This window comes from Dunckerocampus dactyliophorus, chromosome 1 (assembly GCF_027744805.1).
Source record: "Dunckerocampus dactyliophorus isolate RoL2022-P2 chromosome 1, RoL_Ddac_1.1, whole genome shotgun sequence".
NCBI classification, from domain to species: domain Eukaryota; kingdom Metazoa; phylum Chordata; class Actinopteri; order Syngnathiformes; family Syngnathidae; genus Dunckerocampus; species Dunckerocampus dactyliophorus.
The window spans coordinates 37,761,082-37,778,106 of NC_072819.1; the positions used below are offsets into that span (position 1 = coordinate 37,761,082).

Sequence of the window (17,025 nt, forward strand, 5' to 3'; positions counted from 1 at the left end):
TGATGATTTTTCACTAATTCTGCGTTCGTATACCAGCACAATCACAAAGCTGTGGCGCGTAAGTTGGTCTCACCAAGATGGCGGCGATCGAAAAAATCTGGCTTCAAATTTTGGCGCGTGAAAACAATAGGTTGCTCGATCCAGTCTTTTTTTTAGATCAGTGTTTAATATAAACTGCTGTTTTGGTTAGTTTTGTGTTCAGGGTTTACTGCAGAAAAATGATGACTCTGGTGTTGGTTGAAATGTCCCTTCACAGGGATCCTCCACTAAACCTAGCTGAATGACTCTGGCATATAGTGGTAGCTGGGGTCAAAGTGGTTCGGATGTTGGCCACCCAGTCAGGACATATGAAAGATGTGGATTCGAATCTCCATTTGGCTGTCTCTGTGTGGAGTTTGCGTGTTCTCCTCGTGCCTGCATGGGTTTTCTCCAGGTCCTCGGGTTTCCTCCCACATTACCAAAACATGCATATTAGGTTAATTGGAAACTCTAAATTGTCCATAGGTATGAATGCTTTTTGTCTATATGTGCCCTGCGATTGGCTGGCGACCAGTCCAGGGTGTACCCTGCCTCCCTCGTAAAGTCAGCTGGGATAGGCTCCAGCATAAGGGTAAACATTTTTAGGCCATCACAATGAAGATAACACCATTTCCTGAACGAAGTGAGCCGTCTTACCGATTGAGCTGTCTTTACGTCCTACGTACTGACGTCAGAGCAGAGTGGGCGGGCGGACCAAGTAGCGGACGCACAGTGGAGCAGAGGTGCTTCTCGCTGGACGCCACCTCCAACACTTTTTTTAACCACCCATGTAAGTGTGAATATTAAGAGTTTTTCATCGATTTATTTCTGGGATGTCTGTGCGCGTGCGCGTATGTGTGATGTGCGAGGAAACGCAACTAGAGATCTGCTGTTGATATTTTCTTGTGTTAGCTGCTGTGGGTTTAAACAGACTAACGGGACTGTCAACCTGACAGCGTTAACACACGCCACTGTTTTCCTCCGACTACACTGACAGGTCCCAGGGTCACGTTAATGGTTTATGTGTTGTTATTTTCAACTATATATTATAAAGGGGCTTGAAGTTGTGTTTGTTTTGATCATATACCATGTATTTAGACGTGTGGCTTTTTAATAGTTCCACTGAATCATCTTGTGCAGACGTTTTGCGCTCCATTGACGTGTTTACGTATGAGGTGTTTATTTTCTATTAGGCAAACTCCTAAAGACAATTAAACTGCCATATCCCCACTGGCTCGCTTACAGTAGTGTCTAGGGTTTATTTCCAGTTAGCTCATAGGCTTCGCGATTACTGCACGTTGCCACTGTTTGGTACAAGTCAGGATGCCTGCACATGTGCCTATAAATGAACCCTCAGCTGTGTTTATTTAGCTTCAAACGCCATGTCATACAGTGGAAGCTTTGGACATACTGTATGAATCCGATGCCTTAAAATGTATGCAGTGAGGCATTCGTATTATTAATTAATTTATCAAACTGAAAATATAGTGCTACGTAAAATACTGTAACATGACTGTTTGGTGTACAGCACCCTGTCGGACTCCATCTGTTCATCCCTGACCGTTTTCTAACCTGTGTGAGTGTTTTCTGATGTATAGCACATGCACGTTGTACACACATATAGAGGATTTGAATGATCTGGTGTGACGTGAAAACTAACTGTGTCAGTCCAGAGTTGCTCTACTCGCGCTTCAGGCCACTGCTAATGCAGCCATTCATGTTTCACTCTGATGGTCAGACCACCATGATGACGCTGCCCTTCTCCTCCTCCCCCTGTTTCTTGTCCTTTTCCCGCTGCACTCATGTTGTTTCGTCCCTCCTGGGCATATTATAAAGGGTCTAATTTGTTTGCGTGCATGCATTCACATTTATGTGAGTGTTGTATTTACAAAATAGATGTGATTGTCTCCTCTGATTGGTGCCCTGCTCCATCTTCAGCAGCACATGCAATGAAGATGTGTTTGTTCTGGAAGAGATCACGAGATGAACAGCTTGTTGAATGCTTGGCCTGCCTGTCACAGGGTCTAGTTAGCGAGCTGTGTGCACAGTGAGGCCGGCCTGCTAATGCTGTGAAGTAAGGCACTGTACTGTAGATGTGACTTGGATGATCGAAGAACTCTCCTATGGTGTGATGATTACATCTTTATATCGCATTTTGGATTTATTGCTATTGCTAGAAGTTAAGATTTTTTAAATTTACAGTGGTTCATATTTAATTGGCAGGGGTGGACTTCCCATTATGCAAACACAGACAATTGCCTAGGGCCCCGAGTTTTCCAGAGGCCCCCAAACATCTCATAAAAACTTAGTATTGATTTTTTTGTCTTCCATTTAAAGTACATATTTCTGTTTCAGTCTTAATTCACGTTCTTAAAACTACATCAAAATGCGTAATCTATCATGATCTTTTCGAGCTCCCCCCCTCCATTCTCATGCAATGGACTCTTCCATGTAACTGCTGCATGTGCAGATTAATTACAAAAAGGCAGTAGTAAAACAAACTTGTTGACGCGATTTGGAGAAAAAAGGAGCGGAGTTACCCCAGTGGAGTGGCGTGGAGAAGAGGAGACGTCGAGAGGAAAATAGTTTTCATCGAAACTACTAAAGATGTCAACCTTTTTCACAGTCACAACAAACGTTGACACACAACTCCAGCAGCATTGCTGACTTCGTCACAAAGATGTGATTATTGAAGCGGTAAACTATGTTAAATGTTGCTTAAAGTTATTAATTACAGTAAAAGTGTTGAGATGATTCACCTTTTCGGTAATAGTAATGCTCGAGGAGTATTTTAAGCACTTTATCTAACTCAGGAAATAGGAGAATTTTCTCATATTTACTCTTGATAATAGATGATAAACATCCATCCATCTATTTTCTATACCGCTTCTCCTCTTTTAGGGTCGCAGGGGCATGCTGGAGCCTATCCCAGCTGACTTCAGGCGACAGGCGGGGTACACCCTGGACTGGTCGCCAGCCAATCGCAAGGCACATATAGACAAACAAGTCTGGAGATCAGGAAGACCTGGGTTTGATTCTCCCTTGGGTATTTCTATGTGGAGTTTGCATGTTCTCCCCGTGCGTGCATGGGTAATCTCCGGGTACTCCAGTTTCCTCCCACATCCAAAAACATGCATGTTAGGTTAATTGGTGACTCTAAATTGTCCATAATATTTAAAATCTTTTTTTTTTGGCGGGGAGTTGGCGGGTGTATATGTAAACATGGCTATGATTGTACCTGAACATATTTGCTGCTGCCCACATGGAAGACCTTGTGTTGAGGTGAGAATAAAACTTTTGTCAGTGCATTGCAAGGATGTGGAGGGCCCCGATGACTGGGTTTGCCTTTGGCCCCCAATGACTGGGTTTGCCTTTGGCCCCCAAATGACTAAATACGCCCCTGTGAATTGGTGATACATCTACGTGAGTATTAACTTGATAAAGCAACTCTTTATGACCAGCAATAGCCATACCTTGAGGATGAACAGACTATTCCTATATTCAGACTATTACACTTGTCAACCTCCAATTTGTCCGAAATTTTCATAGGAAATAGGAAATTGAATGAATCAAGAATGAATTAAGCTGTCAGCACCATAAAACTTGCTTTATCTTTACAAGCAGTGTTTTAAGTAACATTTTAACATTCTTAACTTTCATATAATTGTAAAAAGCACTGCATAATTCAACTTAATAAAACTAAAAGCAAACAAAACCACTCACACCTTTTGAAACATGACAGAAGTCAAAGAAGTGAATCCTTCAGATGCTCATTGACGTGACATTTTGCAGTCTTCTCTGTTGTTTTGTGTGACTGTAGAAGTTATTTTTCTGAAAATTTGAAATATTTTCAATTGCAAATTGTTCTACTTTAGGGGCATCTGACTTTAAGTTGCACTGTATGTAGCTAGCTGTAGCTAGCTCATCCTCATCAAACAAATTGTCGGTTTTGAGAACAAGTATATCTTTCAGTCCAAATGGTGTAATTTCTTCCCATAGTTTATTGCAGATGACATAGCTTTTATATTACTGTCTGTTGCCCCTGGCTGTGAGTATAATTGTCTATTTGTTACTCCATTACAAAGATGGTATATACAGTGTAAGTGTTAATCCATCTACTACTATTCACTCAAGGGGTTGCTGAAACATTAAACCTGTTTGAGGTGGCAGGTGTGGACCAAAGATTAATCCTGCGTTGTCCTGTTGCATTGTGGTGACGCCATTTAGTTAATTATGTTCTAGAAAATGGGTTCAGATCAGTATTATTCAGGCTAGTTTTTTTGGGTTTTTTTTTTTAGCTTTGTGAATATGTGGCAAAAGAAGAAGCTTCATACTTAAGACAGGAAACTGTTTTTTTGTGTGGGTTGTCATTGCATTCTTTAATGTAGATTAGGGCTGCCACTAACCACTATTTTTTTTACTGATTAATGTGCAGCTTGGTGTTTCGATTAACCAAGTAAATGGTTAGGACCTAGACAAACCAAATCAATATGAACCAAGCACAAACAGTCTGTGGTATTAGAAAAGAGGCAAAAATGTTGATCACTGTTTTCCAAAGTCAAAGCTCATGTGTGTGAATGTCTTGTAGATCAGGGGTCGCCAGCCCGTCGATCGTGAGCTACTAGTTGATCTTTGGGACTTTGCCGGTCGAGTTTGAAAAAAAAATATTATCGTATCAGTGCCCTCACCTCCCAAAGAGCGACCAACAGGCATGCATTTTGTCCACTGAACATGCCCGTACGCCTCGCCACTATCCAGGCAGCAAACCGCTAGCCCGAGCAAGGAGTCCAGTCCCCAAAACCCGGCCAGAGGGACACTAGCACACTGGCTCACCTCAGCCACCGACTCACCGGAGTGGCAGCATGCAGCCATGTGCTTGCGCACTCAGCAGTAATTATTACATGTTAATAGGGCTCAAAGTCTGCCTTTGCTACCTCAAAGTTAGGGCACAAATATGACTCCATAGACGTGCACCTCCAAAAAAAGCCACGCCCCTCCGCTCGTTAAGGGCTGGCTGTTGTTGTGCATTGACCAGCCCCTCTCTCCTCAATCCGCATCGCTCATCCACTACTTTGAGCCAACAAGCCAAATGGTTGTGGTTTGCTCATGAAGCCGACGCCACAAGCCCAACCTGGACCAAGGGATTAATCATTGGTTCATCAATTAATTGTTGCAGCTCTAACAGATGTCATTCTGTATTGTATTGGAATTTATTAATTATTATTTTATTATTCAAATCAAAATTGTAAAGGGAAAGTCCATCTGTGCCATTTTGTTGCTGTAGCTGCGTTGTCTTCTGTATGAGTGACGCCGACACTTCTCGAATGAAGGTGAAATTCCTTTGTAAAAGCTGCTGTTTTTCATGACAACAAGCGGCCCGTTTCCTCGTGCTTGTGCACCTGTTTTAAGGATAGAAGCAGAATGAGGTGTTATGAGTGTGTCTTAACCTCTACAACAATGGTATTGTCCACATTTTTCCTCAATAAAATAATATGTGGAGGCAGTAAGCATTCCAAGAGATTCTGTCTTTGTCTTGTTTAAGTCACAGCAGGTGGGATACCAGCTCAGCAAGCTGTCTGGACTAGAATATAATTGTAGATGGATATGGACCACCTCCTTGTCATCCCCGCAACGTCTGGGAAAAAAGCCGCTACTTTTTTCCTAAACGTTCAACCCTGTGTCTTATACAGCAGTGCGGCTAATTCATGGTTAAATTCTAATCTTGTGGCTTCTCCTTTACTTCGGAACTACTACGAATTGTTTAAGTACTGTGGCACTAGAGAGTCAGTGAGCAAACTATAGGTCTTTCTTCAATCACAAGCTATCGGTGCACTCACAACAAGCTTGTCAACCTATTTCAAGAGAGTGGAGGTCAGTATATATACCAGTATAACAACACAACACTGAGTCATGGTGTCATCTTTCAAAAAACAATTTACTAACAGCACTAAAGCCGTCACACATCAACTTAATACCAAACAAAAATGAAAAGGTATGTATACAAATATACAAACATGTCCCAATATGAGTATATAATAACAATAACCCAACATTTTAAAGTTTTCCCATTAGGCATTGCGCCTGAGCAGCGCATTCTCTGGCTCCCTCTGGTAGACAGAAGCAGCATTGCATTGCAACAAACAAAATGCATTATGGGAACACTTTAAAATGTTTTTTTTATATATTGATACATGATACATTGATACATGTTTCTATATTTCTGAAGTACAACGTTTGAGTGTTAGGTGATGAGTGTAATGTTTGTAAGATGAAACCGTGAGTGAGACTGTTATGTTGAGTAATGACCTTTTGCAATTTCCCACTGGTTGACAAGCTCATTAGTTCCTGTCATATAAAGAGCTGACTGGTCCTCATAGACTCGTATGTGCAACAATATGCTACTTCATGATGTGGACACGTGCGGCTTGTACACAGGTGCCTGTTATACAAGAACAAATCTGTTTATTCTTCTAAATTTAGTGGGTGCGGTTTACACACTGGAATTTATGGTATTTTCTATCAACAACAAAACATCACAATCTGCAAGAACTGTAACCTGGAAAAGGTAGCAAGTCTGGAATGGGTGTATTAAGAGTTTCCCAGCATACTTAGCTGTAGTTCAAATTATGACTTTTGACTGTCTTATGTCTCTTTAAGATGTTATTTTGTACAGACCGGGTGTAATAGTTAAAATGGTGTTGTTTTTAGTCATGTAAAATTAAATTACTGTTACTTTTGGTCTGAATCCGTCACCCTTAGTAAGAATGGTTGTGCAGTTTGTGCTATACACTCCAGATCCAAATTTTAAGACCAGTTGAAAAATTGCAAGAATTTACATTTTGCACTAATGCATTTTAAGGAGGTTCTCAGTTGAGCTTCAAAATGCAAAAAGAAGAAATGCGAGTGAGAACAAAATTATTTCAGTAAGCAATTTATTACAAACAACCGTTATAGTGAAATGGGCTGTTCATCAGACGTTTAAGACCATAGCTAAAAAAAAAACAACCCCTTAAGGATCGTCCCGTGTCTTGACAGACATATCCTCTGTCTCACGGCCACTTGACTTTGAAGAAGTTTCAAATGTCTTAATGCATCCAAGCTCAGCAGCAATGGCGCGCTGCGAGAGGCCTTGCTTATGCAGCCCAACAATCCGACCGTGTTCAAAGAGAGAAATCATTTTGCCTTTGCCATCAAGAGATCATGGCAGTGTGAATACTTGACAGAAAATGACATCGAATCCACATTTTTGCCAAGATTTTGGCTTTTAATGTTATGGTCTTAAACTTTTGATCAGCTTACGAACAGCCTATTTTAGTTTGATGGTTGTTTACAGTAAATTTTTGTTTTGTCTTACTCCCATTTCTTATTTTTGCATTTTGAAGCCCTACTTAGAACCTCCTTATAATCGCAGATTGCTGTAAGCAATTTACAGGCCCGCAAACTTGCAGACTTCAGCCATCTAAAGCGTATTTTGACCCTGACACACATTCCCACTCCCATTCCATTTGCTGTGCGCCTTTAGTGCCATCTGTGGTATGAGATTTCAGTTGGCGTGTAGGTGCTTCCCCGCTTGTTGACAGTTGATGATGTCCTGCCAGAGCAGGTGGAATATGAGCTGTTGGCCAAGCTTCCTCCAACTGTTAAACACCTCTCGGGTTTGCATGGTCACCACTTTGCGGGTTTCACATGTATCGAATGCTCTGCTAGATTATGTTGTGTCCTTTTAGTGCAGACCTGGCCCCTTGCATCACGAGATGTTAGCTCTGAGTGAAGATGCAGTCAACATGAGCCTGTCTCCATACATCCTGAATGATTCATTAGGCTACTGTCTCTTAAACAAAGCTGCTTCAGTGCCCATAGAGCCTCATTCTGTGTAATGTGATGGGACTCACAGTCAGTCATCACTTCTGCTCCACATCACTGCAGCGATGAAATGGTGTGCATGATGCTGCACAGCCATAAAAGATTAACAGTCTTCTGAGCAGATGAACTCCAAGTTTGGGATCACTTTTGTGGAAGGCCCCTTCTGTTCACACATGACTGTGCCTAGTTCATAAAGTGAGATCCATAAGGGCATGCTTGGATGGGAAGACCTGGACTTGCCCTTACAGCCAGTGGCAACTGCTCATTGACGACAAGGGAAGCCTAACTTCCCCTTTAAATGTAACAAAATAATATGAATTGTTAAACTTAAATGTGTACACATAGAACTGCAATAAGAGTGTGCTCAATTTCATAAGCATGCTGAGCATTAATCTGTCGTTGAGTAGGTTTTGCTCTCTGACGTGAGCTCTCTTCCCTCGGCAGCAGCATGGACGCGATGGTAAATCTCCATTGAAGCTCGTGCGTCAGCTCATAGATGCTCACAGCACGAACGTAAGACCCTGATTGGATAAACCGGCAAAAAATATCACTTCCAGGGAAGCTGAGCTTCACTGGAGGTCTATGGAGCAGGACGGTCCTTGATTTTGACAGACAGCGGAGAGAAACCAGATGGGAGAGTGGAGATTTTTTCCCCCCTTTTCGCAGACTCCAGGGGAGACAGTGGTCATAACAGACGTAAAGTCTCTTCCGTAGTGAATTATTTCACAGCGATTGAATTCTACAGCTATTTGCTCACTTTGTGCATACTACATTGTAAGTAAACTACATAATGTTCATTTGTTGGGTCATTACTGTAAATCGTATCACCGTTGGGGGAGGAGTAGCTTGCTAGTTAGCCCAAGCACGATGGCAGCAGACAGCGTTGCTAAAATCATATTAAATGTATGTCAGACCCAAGAAGTCGCTACTGCTTCAAGCCCATCAAACACCTTTATAGATGAACTATAACAGAGACAAATACAAAACATAAATTGCACATAGAAACACATGTTGTAGAACATGTTCCAGAAAAATGTCACAGTTCCCATACTGAAATGACCAATTGTTTTGATAGTTTTAGTGTACATTGTTTCCTCGTTTATCTGGGGGGGCTCGGTTCCCAAAAAAGCCCGCAATAAATAAAATCCACAAAGTAGCCAACTATTTTTTTTTTATTATTATATACACTCAACAAAAATATAAACACAACACTTTTGTTTTTGCTCCCATTTTTTATGAGATGAACTCAAAGATCTAAAACTTTTTCCACATACACAATATCACCATTTCTCTCAAATATTGTTCACAAATCTTTCTAAATCTGTGCTAGTGAGCACTTATCCTTTGCTGAGAGAATCCACCTCACAGGTGTGCCATATCAAGATGCTGATTAGACCCCATAATTAGTGCACAGGTGTGCCTTAGACTGCCCACAATAAAAGGCCACTCTGAAATATGCAGTTTTGTTTTATGCGGGGTGCCACACACGCTGTCTGCCATCTGCCCTGAACAGTGTAAACCGGGATTCATCCGTGAAGAGAACACGTCTCCAACGTGCCAGATGCCATTGAATGTGAGCATTTGCCCACTCAAGTCGGTTACAACGACGAGCTGGAGTCAGGTCCAGGTCTTTGGTTATGCAAACCGATTGTTTCAGCAGCTGTCCCGAGTGGCTGGCCTCAGACGATCTTGGAGGTGAACATGCTGGATGTGGAGGTCCTGGGCTGGTGTGGTTACACGTGGTCTGCGTTTGTGCGGCTGGTTGGATGCACTGCCAAATTCTCTGAAACGCCTTTGGAGACGGCTTGTGGTAGAGAAATGAACAATCAATACACGAGCAACAGCTCTGGTTGACATTCCTGCTGTCAGTATGCCAATTGCACGCTTTCTCAAATGTTGCGACATCTGTGGCTTTGTGCTGTGTGATAAAACGCCACATTTCAGAGTGGCCTTTTATTGTGGGCAGTCTCAGGCACACCTGTGCACTAATCATGGTGTCTAATCAGCATCTTGATAAGCCACGGTCACTCTTCTGACCGTGGCTTGTCCTGGCGCCGTTAGGCTATAGCGTTTTTGTATCCTTGTTAAAACGTATTCCTCTTTGTCATCCTCCATGGACCGAAGACTCATTTACAGTATTCCAGGCAGCCGACAGCTGCGTAACTTCTTCCTGCCTTCAGCCGCTAGCGATCATACAACAGGAAACAGGCAGTCCTGCACAAGGAGATTGATTGACATTGACAATGGTCTACAGCCAATCAGAACGCAGAACACAATGGGCGGGTTCTCCCTTACCCTTAGCCAATCAGGACTGTTGTGGCTGTACACGTCTGGACACGTCTTCAATTCTCACATGAGCATCACTCTCAACTGGTAGCAGTAGTAAATACAATAACAGACACACACAACGGAGCACCGATAGATCACACTAATACACCACAAGGACGCAGAACACAATGAGCGTTCATACATTGTTAAAAAAATAACACTGCACTTAAAAAAATTCAGCGAAAGGTGAACCGCGATGTAGCGAAGGAACACTGTAGTGTGTCGGTAAATTATATAATTATATATTTAGTTTTCAATATTTTTTCAAAAAATTGTAATCTAATATAATATGTGACCTTTCACGGTTGACAAACATTTTCAAACTTTCATGGCATATTCAGATAAGTTACATTTTCAAACAAATAATGATTATTTTTAATGAAGCAGCTGAAGACAAAGCTTCGAATGGTTTGCGTTTCTTTTCATCTCACAAATTACAATTTTCAAGCAATCTTCAAGCTTTCACTGAACACTTTAGATTTGATATCCATCCATCCATCCATTTCATTCCGCTTATCAGTCGGTGTGGAAACCAGTGTGATTTTTGATCAATTTCAAACTGTCTATAGCTCTGCTAGTACGTTTTTTTTGGTCAAGTGTGAACCCAGTCCAGCCAGGACCAAAAGGACCGAACCAAACAGGCTGGCAGAGACCGCCTGTAGGAGGGACGTATGTCTGCCTGCAAGCGGTCTCGCCTAGTCCTGATTGAGGCATGTGTGAATGCCAACTGCACCAACGGACCAAAACAGCGGATATGATGTCACACAATGTGACTGTAACCAAAGTGATGCACAGCAACATTCACCAAAAAGCAAAGTGAAAATCATCAAAAAATAAGAGTAAAATATAAGCCCAGAAAAGTAAATACAATAGTTAAACATACATGGCACTTTTCAACAAAGGGGTTGTGTTACCAAGTATAGTTTGGAGAAGATGAAACCCTGTTTCTTTGCGGCACATCTCTGGGAAACTTTGACATCTTTATGTTTTTGATAGTCTCTTTGTTACATCTCAGCTGCTGAAAATTCTGCCAGAGATAGGAAAATCTTATGTCCTATGTAACCTGAAAGATGTCATTTTGTTTTGGGTGCGTGAGGTTGTCGGACAATGTACATTTTACATACGCAGTCCAATGGAGGCACAACTTTATACCTATCATTAACTGAGAGCACGATTTGGTCCACTGACAAAAATACAATTTTTGGTCTGGCGCAGAATACCGGACTACAAGTGTGAACACACCTGGCCCAAACATACTCAGGCGCAACGTACGCACTAGTGCCACTTCGACCTGTTTTTAATGGAATATTTGGGAGTCCAGCCTGCCTGTGGTTGGCTTGATATCCTAAGGTCAAATTCCTATAGTTTTTTTTCTTTCTTTGTGAACCCTCTAAGACATGCACTGTAATGCCAGTACTAACCACTTTGCTTTGTGGCCAAACACTGTGGATGTGTTGTAGTTTTACGTATTCAAGAGCGTTTTCATGCTGGGATTAGTGCAAACTAAACCCAAACTAAACCCAAACTAGATACACTGTGTCTTTACAGTCACTCTTATACAGAAGTCATCTTTTTTTAAGATCTACGAGACAGCATAGAAGCAACTTCTGTATACCATGTCGTTTGTCCTGTTCCTGGAAAGCTGAGCAGTACTTTGTCAGCTGGATAGTTTGCACTTGCACAATGGGGCATTGTGCCTGCCTCTGTCAGGGAACTACCTTTCATTGAGCTATTCATTCAGACACACTCTGAGAGAACGGGCTGAACCTGACACGGCCGGGTGAAACCACACAGAGGACTGCCGCTTCTGTCACCCCCTGTGACACCCCCGTCGCTTTCTTCTCTCTCCCGCTCTCTCTCTCTCTCTCTCTCTCTCCGTCTCCATCTGATACAAAGAGCTGCATCTCTTATCACACTTTTTGCAGCATGCTGAAGTCATCTCCTCCACTGTCACAACTGACACAGCTATGCTATTCTTTGCTTCCCAGGCCCAACACACATACACACACACACACACACACACACACACACACACATGCAAGCACATGATTGTTCATGTTTCCTGCCTATGCAGTTTTGATGCAGCTGCTGAATGAGATATGTTTCCGTTTCTTTTGGTTAACACACACGCACGCACACGCACACACACACACACACACACACACACACACACACACAAACACACACACACTCACGTTCATTTACTTTTCCACACCGTTTAATTTTATTATCTCTGTGCTTAGCTATCATTTTCCGTCCGTGTATGTTGCACACATACACACACACACATGTTCGTGCAGGCTCTTGCATCCAATCACTGCTGCCAGAACTCTCTGGCCTAATTCTCCTCTTATGGATGTGTGTGTCCGTCAGCAAAAGTGCCGTTGCACAAAGCGATGTGCCTGTGTGTCACTCGTAGGGAACAAAGAGAGGTTTACTTCTCACAAACGCTCAGATTATTCTGGAACATCGGGATAGTTTAAACAGTGTGTGCAAACTAAGACTACATTACATTTTGCAGTGCTGATGCAAATAAAATCCAAATTTGCAGAACGCCTGCTTTAACACTCAAAATATCTATTTGAGCTGACATCATTCCCTTTTATCTTGCTTGAAATAATCATATTTGTGTAATAATGATAATGGATGTGATGCATTAGTGCCACTTTTTGTAATCAACATAAGCTGTCAAAGTAAAGCCGGTCATTGCAATAATATAATCTGTTATTTACTGTACTCTATTGTCTGTCTGCATGGAGGTTGCTCAAATGAAGCAGTGACTATATATGTCAGCTAAGGGTAATGTCTGCCGATTTACCTGCTAAATACTCCACCCTGTTGAGTTGTAGTAGCTTCCATTAAAAATCTTTGTTTGATTGTATGCAACTTGATGAGATGCGCCAATGCTCTGCTGCGTTGTCGCCATCGCCCTCATTCAGATGGCCAGAGACAATAATGCCAGCAATAGACGGTTGGCAGCTCACTATGCATGCATTTGTGTGCGTATTTATGTAGAGGTATGAGCCAGCTTGGCATGTTTCCAAAAGAGCCATTGTCCACAGGATTGTTACTCAGTCACCTTTTGACTGTGATATTTTTGAGAAACATGCTGACTCACCAAGCCTGCTGACCCCGGCTGTCACCAGCACCTGTTTGTCGCTGATAATCACAGCCAAGTAGGGGTGTAACACACAAAATTCTCGGTTTGGTATGTACCTCGGTAGTCAAGTTTTTGTTGTTGTTGTTGTTTTTTTTTCTTTTTTCGATACAGTAACGGAAAAAATAGACAACTATTATATAGCTTGTGCTTCATCGTTAACTTTATTACATCGCAACACACATTGTTTGAATGAAAGAATAAACAAATAAGCATTTAGAAATACTGATCAAAAGACAAGTGCATTATCCTGTTTGGATGTTTAATCTCAAGAGAAATGCAAAGCAAAGTGTAACATTTTTGGTCAAGCCATCTGCGTATTTAAAAGTATTTTAAATAATGAAGAATGACATTTTATAAGTCACTGTGGCATAAATGGAATTGTCCACACCCTAAGATTCATAATGACACAGCCTGTCTGTATGTCACCATATAAAAAGTAACATGGTCCATTAAACTTTGCTACATCGTCTTCTCCAGTAGCTTGTTACTGCCTTGTTTAATTGCACACTCGACTGCGAGTAAGAACCATTTTCTCATTTTTTCATATAAGACCTTTTGGATGCTGCTGCTGCACGATCAAAACATTGTCGCATAATGCTGGGGTGAAAGTGAAAAAGGGCCACACAGGTTGAATGTGGATGCTGCATCCCTTGCATTTACTGTATGTGCATGGAAAGTCTTGACAACAAGGCTTTGTCCTCCAAAGAGGATTTAGGATGAATATAAAAGCATAGGCAATCAACGAATCATCCAGTTCAGTGTTGGGATCAGCTTAGGGATGAGGGAGATTTGCAAACTCCAAGGGAGCGATGGGCACCGGTGACTTCAGGTTCAGCTTCAGGACAGGATTAGCTGAGCTTTCCCCCTCTACTCAGTAGCTCTGGAACAACAGCACAGCAACCATACTGAACTTGCCCTTATGGAGCTCGGCTTGCTAACTGCATCAGCAGGTGGCTACATGTTTATGTCTGAGTATGTTGTCTGTAGTGTATGTTTGTGTCTGCCTAATCCTTTCTTTAGAATTGCCTTCAAAGAAGTTCATATCTACTTGATTAGTATAGGAAAGTACATAGAATGTCCAATAAAATTATACTCATCGTGTCCAGTGTGAAATTTCAGTAAACAAACTTGAAATGGAGACAAAAAAAGGTTGACAAGTTATTTAAATTCTTAACCCTTATTGCCTCATGAGGGTGTCTACAAATACGAGCATGTCAACATGCTCAGGGGTGAGACACAATAATCCAGCAACAGTATTCTTATACTTCCTTTGCCAGCAAAACTCACTAAAACCGATTCAAGAGCGACCTCTGCTGTTTCAGACCAAGCAGTGCACTCTGTTTTGCCTCCATTACTTGAAGACTTCGCAGTCCAAAAACATGCCTGTTACATTAATTGGAGACTCTAACTTGTCCACAGATGTGAATGTGATGTGAATGATTATTTTTTTCAAAGTGTCTAAATACGTGTGCTGTGATTGACTGGCGACCGACATTCCTTCGAAGCTGAGCACATGCGCAATTGTGCGCTGATTTGTGTTGTCAGCGCGCAGCAAATCCTTGCAGCGCACAAAATAAAATCCAACCTGAACTGTCAGTAAAATAAACACATAACAATTTCTTCAGTTTTTGCAACGCAACTCCGTGAGTGACAGGTGACAACAAGCGGTAACAACACAGAGACGAACATTGTCCAGCCAATGACGAGATCCTGTTTTTATGTATTTACTTACGCAGCCAATCAGCTCATTAACAGCGCTTTACATAGTACATGTTGCTGTTTTGCAGGTTAGCTTATAGCTAACGGGGCAGCGGAGTTAAGAGAGCTTGAAGGGACTGGAAGGTGTTTACTTTTTGCGGTTGAGATTTTTTTATTTTTTATTTTTTCTTTAGACAAAAGTAAAGATATACAGCAAATGTGCCATCACTTTCAAGTAAATTTCCAGAATGAAATAGTGCCACAACTGGCTGCTGCAAAACAGAAAGAATGTAAAGGTATACATAATTTACTAAATAAATAGTAAAGAAATGGAAGGTGAAATCTTAAACTACGTAAGTGTTTCTTGCAAGATTCAGATCATTAATTGGATGAGATAGTTCCATGGCTTGTTCTGTCTGAGGTGGACAAAAAAAGGACGCTACATTGTGAAATATGCCTTGCTGACCTTTTGAATCCACTGATATACTGTACAAAATACCACAGTATGGAAGTTGGACTACCTCAAGTTATCAGGTTTTGGACAGGTGTGATACTACGAGTGTTCACATCTGATGGCGCTCACAGAGGTCCAAGGAATGCTCAGTGTCAGTGTCTCAGTGTCCAAGGAATGTCTATTTGTGTGTATGCTCAGACACTTGAAAAATTAGGGTGAACATTGCTGGCGCCCAGTCCAGGGTGTACCCCAACTCTCACCCAAAGTCGGCCGGGTTGGCATCAGCTCACTTGAGACCCTGAACAGGATAAGTAGGCGAAAGTGAATGAATGAATGCTTCAAGACACAGCTTGACAATATGGCCAAAATTTACTGAGTGGGTAAATAATTATTACAAGTAGATTTTAGAATACAGTAACTGTTTGCATTGATGTTTATTGATTGAATTATTGTTGAGTGCCTTAAAATAAGTACTGTATAGATATAACTGTTTAATCAATTAATCTAATAACTTAGTGAATGATTACAGGTAGTTTATAGAAATAATGCTTTATTAAATAATTAGCTGAGTAGATGAACATCTGTTTAAGTGTGCCAAAGGTTAAACAGAAAAAGTGGTGGGGCAAAACAGCTTGCGCCAGCCAGGATCAGCAGTCAGATGTGGTCCAGAATGTAAACAAAATTACCTTCAGATAAGCAGAGGAAAGGAATGTTTTGTTTACGTCAAAACTACAGTAAGTGTCATCGGGTCAGCGAAGGAGCCGGATGTCATCTGCTGGCGTCACAAGTTTTGTCAAGGAATCCAGGAGAAAGTTATCTTTGGAGAGACTGGTCCCAGTGGTTTGAGCAAAACAAGTATAAAAATGACAGATGGGACGATCGGGGCAAACTCTCTTTTATTCGGCCGGAAGATCAGGGAACAGGTGAATGAAACGGGGTCCAGGGCTCTGTAATACTGAGAAAGATATCCTGTCTGACTTATTTTTAAATTATTATGTCTGACTAATTCTTCAATACATTTTGTAAATCTAATTTTGTATGAGAGTCTTCTTTCCTTCTCATAACTGGAGATTAAAGAACACGCAAGGAGGAGGTGAAATTGGCTTAATTAATTTTCCAAAGTGGTCCTGTGACCTTTAGGAGGCCTTTAGGAGAATTTCATCTCCAACAAATGTAAGAAGTCAGTAGTAAGTCGGTAGTAATGAGGAGTCAATCGACTGATCATTTTTTTATGCCCACCCCTAGTTTTTTCAGAATCTGAATACTTCACATCCATACACACACTGGAAGTACCAAAAACATTATTTTGCACAAGTTGAGAACATCCATTGGAACAAAATCATGATTGCATCCTGAGCTAAAATCAGTCAAAATACTTTGTTACATAATTAGTATGAAACACCACTTTACACTGCCCAACATACGATGTATGAACAGCTACAGGCGGTTAGCAATCAGGTGACAAAAGCTGCCCTGTCAGAGACTTTGCCAGGCAACTGTCTCA

The 17,025-nt window shown here is 41.5% G+C and overlaps 1 protein-coding gene across 1 annotated transcript in view; it reads left to right on the forward strand.

Annotated features, from left to right (window-relative positions):
* The first annotated feature begins 708 nt into the window (after positions 1–708).
* tmcc1a (transmembrane and coiled-coil domain family 1a) overlaps positions 709–17,025 on the forward strand; it is a 56,152-nt gene continuing 39,835 nt past the window's right edge. Inside the window, exon 1 of the mRNA XM_054767733.1 lies at positions 709–808. The gene's annotated coding sequence lies outside the window, so the exon portion shown is untranslated. The remainder of the gene's footprint in view (positions 809–17,025) is intronic.